At 46.7% G+C, this 17,721-nt stretch overlaps 1 protein-coding gene across 10 annotated transcripts in view; it reads right to left on the bottom strand.

The window, feature by feature from the left end:
- Window positions 1-17,721, bottom strand: part of LOC128691929 (SPARC-related modular calcium-binding protein 1) — a 741,978-nt gene that overhangs the window by 235,465 nt on the left and 488,792 nt on the right. The window lies entirely within an intron of this gene.

The raw sequence follows: 17,721 nt of genomic DNA on the forward strand, positions 1-17,721 counted from the left end.
TGACACTGTGGTACACTACACTTCCTGACAGTACACTTCATGACACTATGGTACACTACACTTCATGACACCGTGATACACTACACTTCATGACACTATGGTACACTACACTTCATGACACTGGTACACTACACTTCCTGACAGTACACTTCATGACACTATGGTACACTACACTTCATGACACTGTCATACACTACACTTCATGACACCGTGATACACTACACTTCATGACAATATGGTACACTACACTTCATGACACTGTGGTACACTACACTTCATGACACTGTCATACACTAAACTTCATGACACTATGGTACACTACACTTCATGACACCGTGATACACTACACTTCATGACACTATGATACACTACACTTCATGACACTGTGGTACACTGCACTTCATGACACTGTGGTACACTTCATGACACTGTGACACACTTCATGACACTGTAACACACTTCATGACACTGTGACACACTTCATGACACTGTAACACACTTCATGACACTGTGACACACTTCATGACACTGTGACACACTTCATGACACTGTAACACACTTCATGACACTGTGACACACTTCATGACGCTGTGACACACTTCATGACACTGTGGCACACTTCATGACACTGTGACACACTTCATGACACTGTAACACACTTCATGACACTGTGACACACTTCATGACACTGTAACACACTTCATGACACTGTGACACACTTCATGACACTGTGACACACTTCATGACACTGTAACACACTTCATGACACTGTAACACACTTCATGACACTGTGACACACTTCATGACACTGTGACACACTTCATGACACTGTGGCACACTTCATGACACTGTGACACACTTCATGACACTGTAACACACTTCATGACACTGTAACACACTTCATGACACTGTGACACACTTCATGAACTGTAACACACTTCATGACACTGTAACACACTTCATGACACTGTGACACACTTCATGACACTGTGACACACTTCATGACACTGTAACACACTTCATGACACTGTGGCACACTTCATGACACTGTGACACACTTCATGACACTAACACACTTCATGACACTGTAACACACTTCATGACACTGTGACACACTTCATGACACTGTAACACACTTCATGACACTGTAACACACTTCATGATACTGTGACACACTTCATGACACTGTGACACACTTCATGACACTGTGGCACACTTCATGACACTGTGACACACTTCATAACACTGTAACACACTTCATGACACTGTGACACACTTCATGACACTGTTTAATGCTAAAATAATATAGACAGAGAAAATATATTACTAGGTAAGAGAATCTTCATTATGAGTAGTGGCAGTTGTAGCGTCAGAGATGTGGAGAATGTGAGGAATGGGACACCGACTATGTATCCAGAGATTACAGGCGCCAAAACCCCTTACCCCTGAGGCCCTCCCTTAGTCTCCAACCCCTCCCTCCCCCCTTCTGTGTCTCCCCCTATCCTTCAAGGGTTCCCAAAACCCACCATCCCACCCATCCCCCCCCCATCTCAAACCTCAACTCCAGTCCTTCCTTCACTCTCACCTCCCTGGAGGCCGCTTCATCAATTTTTTTTTTCGTATATTCCCGCCGAGATTCCACAAGAAGCCTTTATCCATCTTCACCAGAGTGGATTACGCGGATCTAGTTAATAATCTGATTCGCTCATTATTTCTCGAGATAAAGAAATTTAGAAGGCGAAGCTAAAGAAACATGGGAGGGGGGACTTAAAAAAAATATGTAAGATCATGTAAATCTCTTATAATATAAAGTATAGGAGGTATATTTATACTGTATATTTATTCAGTATCTATAATATAAATACTGTATATATATGTTGGGTTTGTATAATTTTGAGAAGAGCTGTGGCACAAGCTGGTGGCACCAACACTGCACAAGCTGGTGGCACCAACACTGCACAAGCTGGTGGCACCAACACTGCACAAGCTGGTGGCACCAACACTGCACAAGCTGGTGGCACCAACACTGCACAAGCTGGTGGCACCAACACTGCACAAGCTGGTGGCACCAACACTGCACAAGCTGGTGGCACCAACACTGCACAAGCTGGTGGCACCAACACTGCACAAGCTGGTGGCACCAACACTGCACAAGCTGGTGGCACCAACACTGCACAAGCTGGTGGCACCAACACTGCTCCTCACTACTACTAATACTTTGACTCACTTAATTTAAAATTAAAATTCCAGTGAGATGAGAAAGACTATGAGACGTTATCTGTGGAACACTGAGGCCACTCTTTATGAAGGAGACTGTGAGGGAGATGAAGGAGGCTGTGAGTGAGATGAAGGAGGCTGTGAGGGTGATGATAGAGGCTGTGAGGTAGATGAAGGAGGCTGTGAGGGTGATGAAGGAGGCTGTGAGTGAGATGAAGGAGGCTGTGAGGGTGATGATAGAGGCTGTGAGGTAGATGAAGGAGGCTGTGAGGGTGATGAAGGAGGCTGTGAGGGTGATGAAGGAGGCTGTGAAGGTGATGATGGAGGCTGTGAGGGTGATGATGGAGGCTGTGAAGGTGATGATGGAGGCTGTGAGGGTGATGATGGAGGCTGTGAAGGTGATGATGGAGGCTGTGAAGGTGATGATGGAGGCTATAACAGAGTGAGAGCTTATAAAGGAAAAATATCGAATAAAGAATGGGAAGGTAGAGAGACTGGAGGGTGAAAAAAATAAAGATAGCGAAAGGGATGAGGAAGAATGAGGAAGGAAAGTAGGAGGGAGGATGGGAGAAAGAAAGAACATGAGAAAGGGTACAGTCATCTGACCGGGAAATATGGGAGGAACTGCGCTAAAGATTCAAGATGGTATCCTCCTTCCCACAGCAAGTGAGGACATTATCAGAGACAGAGTACACCAGCGAGTACTGGGAACACTGCATACACCGGTGAGTACTGGGAACACTGCATACACCGGTGAGTACTGGGAACACTGCATACACCGGTAAGTACTGGGAACACTGCATACACCAATGAGTACTAGGAACACTGCATACACCAGTGAGTACTGGGAACACTCCATACACCAGTGAGTACTGGGAACACTGCATACACCAGTGAGTACTGGGAACACTGCATACACCAGTGAGTACTGGGAACACTGCATACAACAGGAGTGAGATGGCACTGGATCCAGGTAATACTTCTTAGTGGATTGTGAGAGAGGTGGGTGCGGGAGCACTGTGTCAACCACTATGTCAGCCACTGTGTCAACCACTGTGTCAATCACTGTGTCCACCACAGTGTCAATCAGTGTCAACCAATGTGTCACTCATTGTGTCAACCACTGTGTCAACCAGTGTCAACCACTGTCAACCACTGTGTCAACCACTGTGTCAACCACTGTGTCGACCAGTGCCAACCACTGTGTCAATCACTGTGTCAACCACAGTGTCAACCAGTGTCAACCACTGTGTCAACCATTGTGTCAACCAGTGTCAACCACAGTGTCAACCACTGTGTCAACCACAGTGTCAACCAGTGTCAACCACTGTATCACCCATTGTGTCAACCACTTTGTCAACCACTGTGTCAACCAGTGTCAACCACTGTGTCAACCACTGTGTCAACCAGTGTCAACCACTGTGTCAACCACTGTGTCAACCAGTGTCAACCACTGTGTCAACCACTGTGTCAACCAGTGTCAACCACTGTGTCAACCACTGTGTCAACCAGTGTCAACCACTGTGTCAACCATTGTGTCAACCAGTGTCAACCACTGTGTCAACCATTGTGTCAACCAGTGTCAACCACTGTGTCAACCATTGTGTCAACCAGTGTCAACCACTGTGTCAACCATTGTGTCAACCAGTGTCAACTGATAAAGGACAACTGTCAAAGGTGTGTATGACAGCGAACACAGCCTCAATATTAAGGTAGGGGGACAAACAGGTAATAATAAATTACAGGTCAGAGTCACTGACACGCATAGTGTATAAGGCTATAGAGAAGTGAAGCACAAGGAAAGAAACCGGTTCGTTAGCAACAACCATCAGGGTTTTAGGGATGGTTAAAGGACCCCAATGGAAATAAGTCACTCTGTCTGACTTTTTGGGGTTATCCTAGGTTCTCTACACATATGCTGCTATGTATGATAATTCTATGTAACTGTATTTGTGTATACCTGAATAAACTTACTTACTTACTTACTTACTTATTCATAAACCTGCGCCAGTTTATTGAGAAGGTAACAGAAATTAGGCAAGAGATAGGTGGACTGTGTACGTTCTTAGATTGTAAGAAGAAGGTGCTGGACACAGTGCTATACAAGAGTGGGACAAAAGCTAGAGGAACAGGCAGGAATAACAGCGCAGGAACTACAGTGGATTAGGGAATATCAGGAAGGAAATAAATAGTGACAGGTAGGAGGTGTCGGAAAGGGCAAATGCAAGGCTTGTACGTTTTCTGATTACGTGAATGTCATGCCAGAGGAAGTAGTCTGGTGTATCCCTGTTTGAAGATGCGAAGCTTATGAGAAAAATAACAGGAGAGGTCAAAGAAAAGCTACAAACGGAAACGGACAAGCAAGTTTGTGAAAATTTGGGAGGGGTAGAGAAAATCAGAAGAGGAGTATGGACTCTGGGGACAAAGGCTGTAAGACTCGCTTAAGGAGGGTCTCGAGGTCAACAAAGTACCGAGCGTATCGACTGAGGCACACAAACCAAATAACCTCTGCAGCAAAAATAAAAAATCGTGTGACAAATCTGGGATTAGCTTTCACGAATCTCAACAAATGTCATTGGAAGCAATATATACAATATATGGCAGGCCCATCTTGGAGTATACAGCACTAATATTAAAACCACACCAGATCAAATTAGACTTTAGATTTTGCCACCGAAGTGGCTAGTTTATTGTGCACCCCATATCCATCCTGTGGACGGTAGCCAAGAGTACATCTGGGTTTACGTATAACTACAACTGTATTTATCTGTTGCAAGCAAGTTTAAAGTACTTACTTAATATGCCTGGTATCTTATTTTTTTATTATTTTTTTATTATCACACCGGCCGATTCCCACCAAGGCAGGGTGGCCCGAAAAAGAAAAACTTTCACCATCATTCACTCCATCACTGTCTTGCCAGAAGGGTGCTTTACACTACAGTTTTTAAACTGCAACATTAACACCCCTCCTTCAGAGTGCAGGCACTGTACTTCCCATCTCCAGGACTCAAGTCCGGCCTGCCGGTTTCCCTGAATCCCTTCATAAATGTTACTTTGCTCACACTCCAACAGCACGTCAAGTATTAAAAACCATTTGTCTCCATTCACTCCTATCAAACACGCTCACGCATGCCTGCTGGAAGTCCAAGCCCCTCGCACACAAAACCTCCTTTACCCCCTCCCTCCAACCCTTCCTAGGCCGACCCCTACCCCGCTATATTAACATATAGCATATGTTATTAGCAAGCGGAAAATAAAACAGAGTGTTCAAGAAAGTGACCATAAGGATGACCACATACTTTGTATTTAGTATAATCATCATGTGTGTGTCTGTCAAACTGCCAGAAGTACTTGTAACCAAGACTAAGTCTGGCCACTACAACATCAGTCAGTCTATTCACGTTGCAAGTTGCTGCATAAACATATTTATCTACGTCGATGTTATCATAATGAGTGATAGATGTACTCAAGCTTCCAACTGCATTCCTACCACATTCATTTTCATTGTTTACTTCTTTCCTAATATTATCCTCAATGCTAAACACAGACACACCAAAGTTATATTCAACATATTCCTTCAGGTTACTTTCCCTGGCTAACATATCAACTTTATCATGAAGGAGTAATTCAGTGTATGATGGAATCAATAATAATTATACATTAATTCCCCGTTCTCTGATTGTTTAATACATGTGACGTCTTCACTGAGCATATTGTTATTCATTATGCGAGTCAAGAGTCTCCAGTAATGACAAAGAATCAGTAACAATCAAAGAGTTAAGCTCAATGTTTATTCATTGACAGCCGTTTATTACAATTTATTAAGCTCAGTGGCATGAATTAAATATAGCGCTATCAGGATGGCGAACAATTCAGCTTTCACAGTAAACGCCCAGTTGTTAATTCTTTTGCCTAACTCAACATGCCAGAGTTCTTATCTATGGAGGCAGCAACGAGAGCAGATGCAGCCCTGTAAGTAGACTCCTGCTTAGATCAACCAGTGTATATAATTTGTGATATATTATTACTAACAGTTAAGCCCGAAATTTCTTTTTGATGACCACACCTAATTAAACATGTCAGTAAACTGGAAAAAGTGTAAAGTTTGCAACGAGACTAGTCCCAGAGGTAAAGAATATGAGTAATAAAGGAGTTAAACCTGATGATGCTAGAGGACAGAAGACCAAGACAAGATATTGGCGTATCAAATAGTGAGAGGAATTAACTGTATGGACAGGGAAATGTTGTTTGAGAGGTGAGGAAAAAACGGGCATATGAGGGCACAGCTGGACGTTAAAAATACAGAGGAGTGAAAGAGATATTAGGAAATATATCCTCAGCCTGAGAGTGGTCAGGAAGTGGAATGACTTGTACAACAAAGCGGTAGATGCACTACTGATATATAGCTTTAAAATAAAGACTGACGGGGCCCACGAAACCAAGAGTGAACCCAGTAGCGACCAGTTTGAAAGACAAGGCCAGGAGCTGAGTCTGTGCCCCTAGATACGCACACACACACACACACACACACACACACACACAGAGTATGATGTGCACAATAGGGCAATGGTGGATACACTAGCTGAAGTGGCCAGGAGGGCTCATATGGGTAGGACAAAATTGCTTATAATGGGGGATTTCAATCATAAAGAGATTGACTGGGAAAACCTAGAGCCACATGGGGGACCAGAAACATGGAGGGCTAAGATGTTGGAGACTGTATTGGAGAACTTCATGCATCAACATGTTAGGGATACAACCAGAGAGAGAGGAGAGGATGTTGCAGCAAGGCTGGATCTCATATTCATCTTGAATAGTTCAGACATAAGGGATATCACCCACGAAAGACCCCTTGGCGCTAGTAATCATGATGTCCTGAGTTTTGAATATCTTGTAGAGTTAACAGTGGAGAATGCAGTAGTACGAGAACAAAGAGAGAAACCAAACTTCAAAAAAGGGGACAACATAGGAATGAGAAGTTTCCTGCATGAAGTGCAGTGGGAAAGAGAACTAGATGGAAAGACAGTAAATGAAATGATGGAAATAGTGACCACTAAGTGCAGGGAGGCAGAGGAAACGTTCATACCAAAGGACAACAGAAAAAATGGTAAGACCAGAGTGAGCCCATGGTTTAACTGGAGGTGTAAAGAGGCCAAAGCCAAGTGTGCTAGAACATGGAAAAGGTATAGAAGGCAAAGAACTCAAGAAAACAAGGAGCTGAGCAGAAGAACCAGAAACGAATATACAAGGATAAGGAGAGAGGTCCAGAGGCAATACGAGAACGACATAGCATCAAAAGCCAAATCTGAACCAAAGTTGTTATACAGTCACATTAGGAGAAAAACAACAGTCAAGGACCAGGTAATCAGGCTGAGGAAAGAAGGAGGGGAGCTGACGAAGAGTGACCAAGAAGTATGTGATGAACTAAACAAAAGATTTAGAGAAGTATTCACAATAGAGTCAGGAATGCTTCCAGCAAACTGTGGAGGTAGGGTGCACCAGCAGGTGCTGGACACAATACACATAACCAAGGTAGAGGTGAAGAAACTGCTAGACGAACTCGATACCTCAAAGGCGGTGGGCCCAGATAATATATCTCCATGGATACTGAGAGAGGGAGCAGAGGAACTGTGTGTGCCATTAGCAGCAATCTTCAGTAAATCTATCGAAACAGGGCAGTTGCCTGAGGCGTGGAAGACAGCACGTGTAGTTTCAATTTTTAAGAAAGGGGACAGACAGGCAGCATTAAACTACAGACCAGTGTCACTGACTTGTATAGTATGTAAAGTCATGGAAAAGATTATCAGGAGAAAAGTAGTGGAACACACTGAAAAGATTGGGTTCATACATGACAGTCAGCATGGCTTCAGAGATGGGAAATCCTGTGTCACAAATTTACTTGAGTTCTACGATAAGGTAACAGAAGTAAGACAGGAGAGAGAGGGATGGGTAGATTGCATCTTCTTAGATTGCAAGAAGGCTTTTGACACAGTACCACACAAGAGAATGGTGCAAAAATTAGAGGAGCAGGCAGGAATAAAGGGGAAAGTACTGCAATGGATCAGGGAATACCTGACAGGAAGGAAACAACGTGTGTTGGTACGTGCTGAAGTGTCGGAGTGGGCGAATGTGTCGAGTGGGGTTCCACAAGGTTCAGTCCTAGGCCCGGTGCTGTTTCTTGTATACGTGAATGACATGGTGGAAGGAATAAACTCAGAAGTGTCACTGTTCGCTGATGATGTGAAACTGATGAGGAGAATACAAGTGGGAGAGGATCAGTTAAGATTACAAGGGGATCTGGACAAATTACAAGTACGGTCCGACAAATGGCTCCTGGAGTTTAACCCCAGTACGTGTAAGGTCATGAAGATTGGGGAAGGACACAGAAGACCGCAGACGGAGTACAGGTTAGGAAACCAACAGCTGCAAACGTCAGTTAAAGAAAATGATCTTGGGGTAAGCATTATAACGAACATGTCCCCTGAGGCACACATCAATCAAATAATTGCTGCAGCATATGGGAGATTGGCAAACCTGAGATTGGCGTTTAGACATCTGAGTAAGGAGTCATTCACGACATTGTACACAGTGTACGTAAGGCCTATACTGGAATATGCAGCGCCAGTATGGAACCCTCACTTAGTCAAACACGTCAAGAAATTGGAGAAAGTGCAAAAATTTGCAACACGATTAGTCCCGGAACTGAGGGGTATGTCTTATGAGGAGACGTTAAGGGAACTCAACCTGATGACACTAGAGGATAGGAGGGATAGAGGGGACATGATAACAACGTATAAAATACTAAGAGGCATTGACAACGTGGACAAGGATCGAATGTTTCAGAGATGGGATACAGAAACACGGGGACACAATTGGAAACTGAAAACCCAGATGAGTCATAGGGATGTTACGAAGTATTTCTTTAGTCTTAGAGTTGTCAGGAACTGGAATAATCTGGAGAGTGAAGTAGTGGAAGCAAGTTCCATAAATAGCTTTAAGAAGAGGTATGACAAATATCATGGAGCAGGGAGAGAGTAAATTAGTATCGACCAGTGAAGAGGCGGGGCCAGGAGCTATGACTCGACCCCTGCAACCACATATAGGTGAGTACATATAGGTGAGTGTACACACACACACACACACACACACACACACACACACACACACACACACACACACACACACACAAAACACACACACAACACACACAAACACAAAACACACACAAGACACACAACACACACACACAACACGCACACACACACATATACACACACACACACACACACACACACACACACACACACACACACACACACACACACACACACACACACGTCAGTGTGTATATAGTAAACTAAAGCAGGGATATACCAGGAAATGTCAAGAAAATGGAGAGACCACAACAGCAATACAGTCGTCCTCCTCTTCAACACTTGACATGATAATAACTCTTTTTTTTACAAGACTGACAGAATGTGTATTAAAAACGATTTGTGGTCAGGGAGAACATGAGGAAAACAGTGACCCAAAAATCTAACTGGCACAGCCACATAAATAAAATGTAAGAACAAATCAATGAAGTGTTACGCAAAATTGGAAACAGGAAACAGACAAAGGGAGAGTAGTCTAAGGTTGTGAGGGACACAGCCACAGGACAACCTGGCGAGTGAAGGTTGTGAGGGACACAGCCACAGGACAACCTGGCGAGTGAAGGTTGTGAGGGACACAGTCACAGGACAACCTGGCGAGTGAAGGTTGTGAGGGACACAGTCACAGGACAACCTGGCGAGTGAAGGTTGTGAGGGACACAGTCACAGGACAACCTGGCGAGTGAAGGTTGTGAGGGACACAGTCACAGGACAACCTGGCGAGTGAAGGTTGTGAGGGACACAGTCACAGGACAACCTGGCGAGTGAAGGTTGTGAGGGACACAGTCACAGGACAACCTGGCGAGTGAAGGTTGTGAGGGACACAGTCACAGGACAACCTGGCGAGTGAAGGTTGTGAGGGACACAGTCACAGGACAACCTGGCGAGTGAAGGTTGTGAGGGACACAGTCACAGGACAACCTGGCGAGTGAAGGTTGTGAGGGACACAGTCACAGGACAACCTGGCGAGTGAAGGTTGTGAGGGACACAGTCACAGGACAACCTGGCGAGTGAAGGTTGTGAGGGACACAGTCACAGGACAACCTGGCGAGTGAAGGTTGTGAGGGACACAGTCACAGGACAACCTGGCGAGTGAAGGTTGTGAGGGACACAGTCACAGGACAACCTGGCGAGTGAAGGTTGTGAGGGACACAGTCACAGGACAACCTGGCGAGTGAAGGTTGTGAGGGACACAGTCACAGGACAACCTGGCGAGTGAAGGTTGTGAGGGACACAGTCACAGGACAACCTGGCGAGTGTCGTGTTATACACGACAACAAGTTAGGATGTCACGAGTCAACTACCATATAAGCAGTAAAGGTAAGGCAGCGAAATAAGTAGTACTGTGACGAACTGCTGTTTTATGCTCGCTCTTTACTGCCCACACCCTCAATATAACTTCTGAACCATTTAAATACGACGCTTCACACACCCTCAATATAACTTCTGAACCATTTAAATACGACACTTCACAAAGCATTACGAATGTACTCTAGTGGAACCCAGAAGAGAGAAGCTTCTGATGATACCTGGAGTATACCTGGAAAATGTTTAGGGGGCCAACGCCCCCGCGGCCCGGTCTAAGACCAGGCCTCGTGGTGGGTCAGGGTCTGATCAACCAGGCTGTTATTGTTGGTCAATATTTATAACTCTAATTTTTAAAGGGGTGGACCGGTAAGCCAGCGGAAGGCTCGTCAGATGACCAAAAGCTCCAGCGGCTGTTCATATGAATAAAACCCGTGTCAAAAAACACTCATCCTATTTCCTGACAAACCTTACCCTAACCTAAATATACATGAAAAAGATTCGAGATCTGGTCCCCAGTCTGCACATTACTGATTCTATAACTTACTAGAGTGAGAGATAATCCAGGAAGTGTAAAATAAACCCAAGAAGTCTCCCACACCCGATTCCCTGCCGGGAATCGAACCCGGAGGGTACCTGGAGGGTATTCCGGGGATCAACGCCCCCGCGGCCCGGTCCACGACCAGGCCTCCCGGTGGATCAGGGCCTGATCAACTAGGCTGTTATTGCTGGCCGCACGTAGTCCAACGTACGAAACACAGCCCGGCTGATCCGGCACCGACTTTAAGTATCTGTCCAATGGAAACATTGGACGCGTTTCCTTACACCTGTTGTCCTGTTCACCTAGCAAGTAGGTACCTGGGCGTTAGTCGACTGGTGTGGGTGGCATGACTTTAAGAAATCGTAATGACACGATTGCAAACAAACCATACCCCCGGCCGGGATTGAACCCGCGGTCATAGAGTCTCAAAACTCCAGCCCGTCGCGTTAGTGGCTAACGCGACGGGCTGGAGTTTTGAGACTATGACCGCGGGTTCAATCCCGGCCGGGGGTATGGTGGGTGGCATCCTGGGGGACAAGACTGAGGACCACAATGGAAATAAGTTAGACAGTCCTCGATGACGCACTGACTTTCTTGGGTTATCCTGGGTGGCTAACCCTCCGGGGTTGAAAATCTTATCTTAAGAAAAAGCAACGGGTGACTGAGGTGACAGAGACAAGACTATGAGAGAACACTGCAGTAACACTGTTAACAGTACAACAGGAACTAAACTCAGAATCAAAGGTGACTTTAATCAAAGTGAAATAGACTGAATAAATGGAGAGTCACCACCAACATGAGGGTCACCATGAATGAAGAGTCACCACCAACATGAGGGCCACCATGAATGAAGAGTCACCACCAACATGAGGGCCACCATGAATGAAGAGTCACCACCAACATGAGGGCCACCATGAATGAAGAGTCACCACCAACATGAGGGCCACCATGAATGGAGAGTCACCACCAACATGAGGGCCACCATGAATGAAGAGTCACCACCAACATGATGGCCACCATGAATGGAGAGTCACCACCAACATGAGGGCCACCATGAATGAAGAGTCACCACCAACATGAGGGCCACCATGAATGAAGAGTCACCACCAACATGAGGGCCACCATGAATGAAGAGTCACCACCAACATGAGGGCCACCATGAATGAAGAGTCACCACCAACATGAGGGCCACCATGAATGAAGAGTCACCACCAACATGAGGGCCACCATGAATGAAGAGTCACCACCAACATGAGGGCCACCATGAATGAAGAGTCACCACCAACATGAGGGCCACCATGAATGGAGAGTCACCACCAACATGAGGGCCACCATGAATGAAGAGTCACCACCAACATGAGGGCCACCATGAATGAAGAGTCACCACCAACATGAGGGCCACCATGAATGAAGAGTCACCACCAACATGAGGGCCACCATGAATGAAGAGTCACCACCAACATGAGGGCCACCATGAATGAAGAGTCACCACCAACATGAGGGTCACCATGAATGGAGAGTCACCACCAACATGAGGGCCACCATGAATGAAGAGTCACCACCAACATGAGGGCCACCATGAATGAAGAGTCACCACCAACATGAGGGCCACCATGAATGAAGAGTCACCACCAACATGAGGGTCACCATGAATGGAGAGTCACCACCAACATGAGGGCCACCATGAATGGAGAGTCACCACCAACATGAGGGCCACCATGAATGAAGAGTCACCACCAACATGAGGGCCACCATGAATGAAGAGTCACCACCAACATGAGGGCCACCATGAATGAAGAGTCACCACCAACATGAGGGCCACCATGAATGAAGAGTCACCACCAACATGAGGGCCACCATGAATGAAGAGTCACCACCAACATGAGGGCCACCATGAATGGAGAGTCACCACCAACATGAGGGCCACCATGAATGAAAAGTCACCACCAACATGAGGGCCACCATGAATGGAGAGTCACCACCAACATGAGGGCCACCATGAATGAAGAGTCACCACCAACATGAGGGCCACCATGAATGAAGAGTCACCACCAACATGAGGGCCACCATGAATGGAGAGTCACCACCAACATGAGGGCCACCATGAATGAAAAGTCACCACCAACATGAGGGCCACCATGAATGAAGAGTCACCACCAACATGAGGGCCACCATGAATGGAGAGTCACCACCAACATGAGGGCCACCATGAATGAAGTCACCACCAACATGAGGGCCACCATGAATGGAGAGTCACCACCAACATGAGGGCCACCATGAATGAAGAGTCACCACCAACATGAGGGCCACCATGAATGAAGAGTCACCACCAACATGAGGGCCACCATGAATGAAGAGTCACCACCAACATGAGGGCCACCATGAATGAAGAGTCACCACCAACATGAGGGCCACCATGAATGGAGAGTCACCACCAACATGAGGGCCACCATGAATGAAGAGTCACCACCAACATGAGGGCCACCATGAATGGAGAGTCACCACCAACATGAGGGCCACCATGAATGAAGAGTCACCACCAACATGAGGGCCACCATGAATGAAGAGTCACCACCAACATGAGGGCCACCTTGGAAGGAAATCCAGAATCACATGCAACCTATGCTCTTCCAAACACCATATCTCTTGTACTAGACTAAATACAGCCTCAAAAAATGACCTCGAACTAGCAAGGTGCTTCTGGTTGTGCAATAAAGATGTAGAACTTTGGGCAGGTATCAGAAAGGTACTAAGGAGAGTAATAAATGATAAAAATAATCAAGAAAACAAGGATGACCTCTTGGATAGTCTACCAAAAATATATAAAACATGGGAGCAAGAGATAGTGTATCAAAAAATGCAGAATGTCCATACGACAACAGATGACTCGAAACTATCTAGTCACCCACATAGTGCTAAACCAGACCCATCCCCCAGTCATAGCACTAATACCCACAGTGTTGGTGCTGGCCCAGACTCCCCCAGTCATAGCACTAATACCCACAGTGTTGGTGCTGGCCCAGGCTCCCCCAGGCATAGCACCAATACCCACAGTGCTGGTGCTGGCCCAGGCTCCCCCAGTCACAGCACTAATACCCACAGTGCTGGTGCTGACCCAGGCTCCCCCAGTCATAGCACTAATACCCACAGTGCTGGTGCTGGCCCAGGCTCCCCCAGTCATAGCACTAATACCCACAGTGCTGGTGCTGGCCCAGACTCCCCCAGTCATAGCACTAATACCCACAGTGCTGGTGCTGGCCCAGGCTCCCCCAGGCATAGCACTAATACCCACAGTGCTGGTGCTGGCCCAGGCTCCCCCAGTCATGGCACTAATACCCACAGTGCTGGTGCTGGCCCAGGCTCCCCCAGTCATAGCACTAATACCCACAGTGCTGGTGCTGGCCCAGACTCCCCCAGTCATAGCACTAATACCCACAGTGCTGGTGCTGGCCCAGGCTCCCCCAGTCATAGCACTAATACCCACAGTGCTGGTGCTGGCCCAGACTCCCCCAGTCATAGCACTAGTACCCACAGTGCTGGTGCTGGCCCAGGCTCCCCCAGTCATAGCACTAATACCCACAGTGCTGGTGCTGGCCCAGACTCCCCCAGTCATAGCACTAATACCCACAGTGCTGGTGCTGGCCCAGACTCCCCCAGTCATAGCACTAATACCCACAGTGCTGGTGCTGGCCCAGACTCCCCCAGTCATAGCACTAATACCCACAGTGCTGGTGCTGGCCCAGGCTCCCCCAGTCATAGCACTAATACCCACAGTGCTGGTGCTGGCCCAGACTCCCCCAGTCATAGCACTAATACCCACAGTGCTGGTGCTGGCCCAGGCTCCCCCAGTCATAGCACTAATACCCACAGTGCTGGTGCTGGCCCAGACTCCCCCAGTCATAGCACTAATACCCACAGTGCTGGTGCTGGCCCAGGCTCCCCCAGTCATGGCACTAATACCCACAGTGCTGGTGCTGGCCCAGGCTCCCCCAGTCATAGCACTAATACCCACAGTGCTGTTGCTGGCCCAGGCTCCCCCAGGCATAGCACCAATACCCACAGTGCTGGTGCTGGCCCAGGCTCCCCCAGTCATAGCACTAATACCCACAGTGCTGGTGCTGGCCCAGGCTCCCCCAGTCATAGCACTAATACCCACAGTGCTGGTGCTGGCCCAGACTCCCCCAGTCATAGCACTAATACCCACAGTGCTGTTGCTGGCCCAGGCTCCCCCAGGCATAGCACCAATACCCACAGTGCTGGTGCTGGCCCAGACTCCCCCAGTTATAGCACTAATACCCACAGTGCTGGTGCTGGCCCAGGCCCAGCCGCTGACCCAGACCCAGCCCCAGCCCCCAGCCCCAGTGCTGACCCAGACCCAGCCCCCAGCCTTACTGCCAGCTCAGACTCTCCTAGGGACACTACCCAAACCACCACAAAAACAGTAAATATACAACCATCTAAAACCGTAAATATACAAGCATCATTGCACAAGACCGTGGCCCACAGTACAGATGTTGGAGAGGAGTCTCCTCCTTCTTCCTCTATTGGGGAAAGTAGATGGAATCCAGGACGGGGTGGCCCTGGCTTGCATACTGAGGATTATAGTGCAGTCCCAGAACCTGCAGAAATTGACAACACACCTCCCAACAATTCTCAACCAAAGGTGAATTTGTGCAAATATTATGCTTGGGGGCATCTGTAAGCATGGAATAACAGGGGAAAAAAATGGGACATGCAACTTTGAGCATCCCAAAAAATGTAGCGACCTCCTGTCTAAAGGAGTGTGCCGTTCTTCTTCCTGTACTTTCTTTCACCCAAAAATGTGCCACTCCTCGGTCCTCCAGAAGCAGTGTTACAACATCGAGTGCCCTGCATACCATCTAAAAGGGACCAGGAGGCACAGACCCCACAAGACAAACAATAGTAGCTACGACAACCCAACTCCAGGTGATTTTTTAGTGGCAAGAAACGAAAAAAGAAAATGGAAGGAAATAACAAAAATAGTCCACCACCTGGGAGCCTTGTTGGACTGGAGGCGCAGCCAGTGGCCACCCATGGCCCTCCAGAATTACAACTACTGATGCCAATAACAAAATCCCCCCAACAAACACAGAATACAACCTCGTTCATATTTGCTAATATACAGGGCCTTAAGCCATCCACCAACAACAAAATACCTTTCATCAGTGGACTTCTAGTGGAGTCTAATGCAATGTTTGCAGCCTTCACAGAGACTCACACAAAAGATCACTTTGACAGTGAAATATGGATAAGTGGTTACAACCTTTTTAGAAGCCACAGAAAAAACAGGCAACAAGGGGGGGTTGGCCTGTATGTCAAAGAATCCCTTATCTGCACGGAGTTGCTGAACACCACAAATGAGGTAGTTGAAGTTCTATCAATAAAGATCGAGAACCAAAACCTAGTCATTGTGGCTGTATACAAGCCACCAGATGCAACCTCACAACAGTTCAAGGAACAGCTACTGAAAATCGATTCTGTTTGGAAAACCTTCCAGCTCCATCCCCAAACATCTTACTGCTTGGTGATTTCAACCTAAGGCATACAAAATGGAAGAATGTAGCAAATAATGTTATAGCTGAAACAATCCCCGGAGGTAGCGCAGATGAAAGGTCACGCACACATGAGCTACTAAGTCTCTGCGAAAAACACACCTTAAGCCAGCAGATAGTGGAGCCAACAAGACTAGAAAACACACTTGACCTTATCTTCACAAATAATGAGGACCTGATAAGAGACATAAGAATATCAAAAACAACTAATTCCGATCACAATCTAATCGAAGTCCAGACGTACATGCATAGGGGTCCTGAACAGCAGAATGCATGTACCTGTGAAGGTCTCTTCACAAAATACAATTTCAACAACAAGAACATCAACTGGGACCAGGTAAACCATGCCCTAAACGAAACATGTTGGGAAGATGTCTTAAATGACATGGATCCAAACCAGTGCCTTGAAAGGATCAACTTCCTGGTAGCCGAAGCATGTTCTAGGCATATTCCCCTAAGAAAGAAGAGCAGGAGTAAACTGGAGAGAAAAAGACGCTCCCTCTACAGAAGACGATGAAGAGTCACTGAGCTCCTCAGGAGTGCTAGAATATCTGATACACGAAAGGAGGCGCTGACCAGGGAAGAGGAAACTATCGAACTTAAGCTAAATGACTCTTACAGGAACCAGGAGAGGCAGGAGGAGCTTAAAGCTATTAGTGAAATTGAAAGAAATTCAAAATATTTCTTTTCATATGCCAAAAACAAGGCAAATACCACATCTAGTATCGCGCCCTTACTCAGACAGGATGGGACTTACACAGATGACAACAAGGAAATGAGTGAAATATTGAAATCCCAGTACGACTCTGTGTTTAGTGAACCACTAATCGGTCTGAGGATCGACGACCCAAATGATTTCTTCATGAATGAGCCTCAAAACTCCATAAATGTATGCCAGATTTCCGACATTACCCTAACTCCGATAGATTTCGAA

The sequence above is a fragment of the Cherax quadricarinatus genome, chromosome 6 (assembly GCF_038502225.1).
Source record: "Cherax quadricarinatus isolate ZL_2023a chromosome 6, ASM3850222v1, whole genome shotgun sequence".
Taxonomy (NCBI): domain Eukaryota; kingdom Metazoa; phylum Arthropoda; class Malacostraca; order Decapoda; family Parastacidae; genus Cherax; species Cherax quadricarinatus.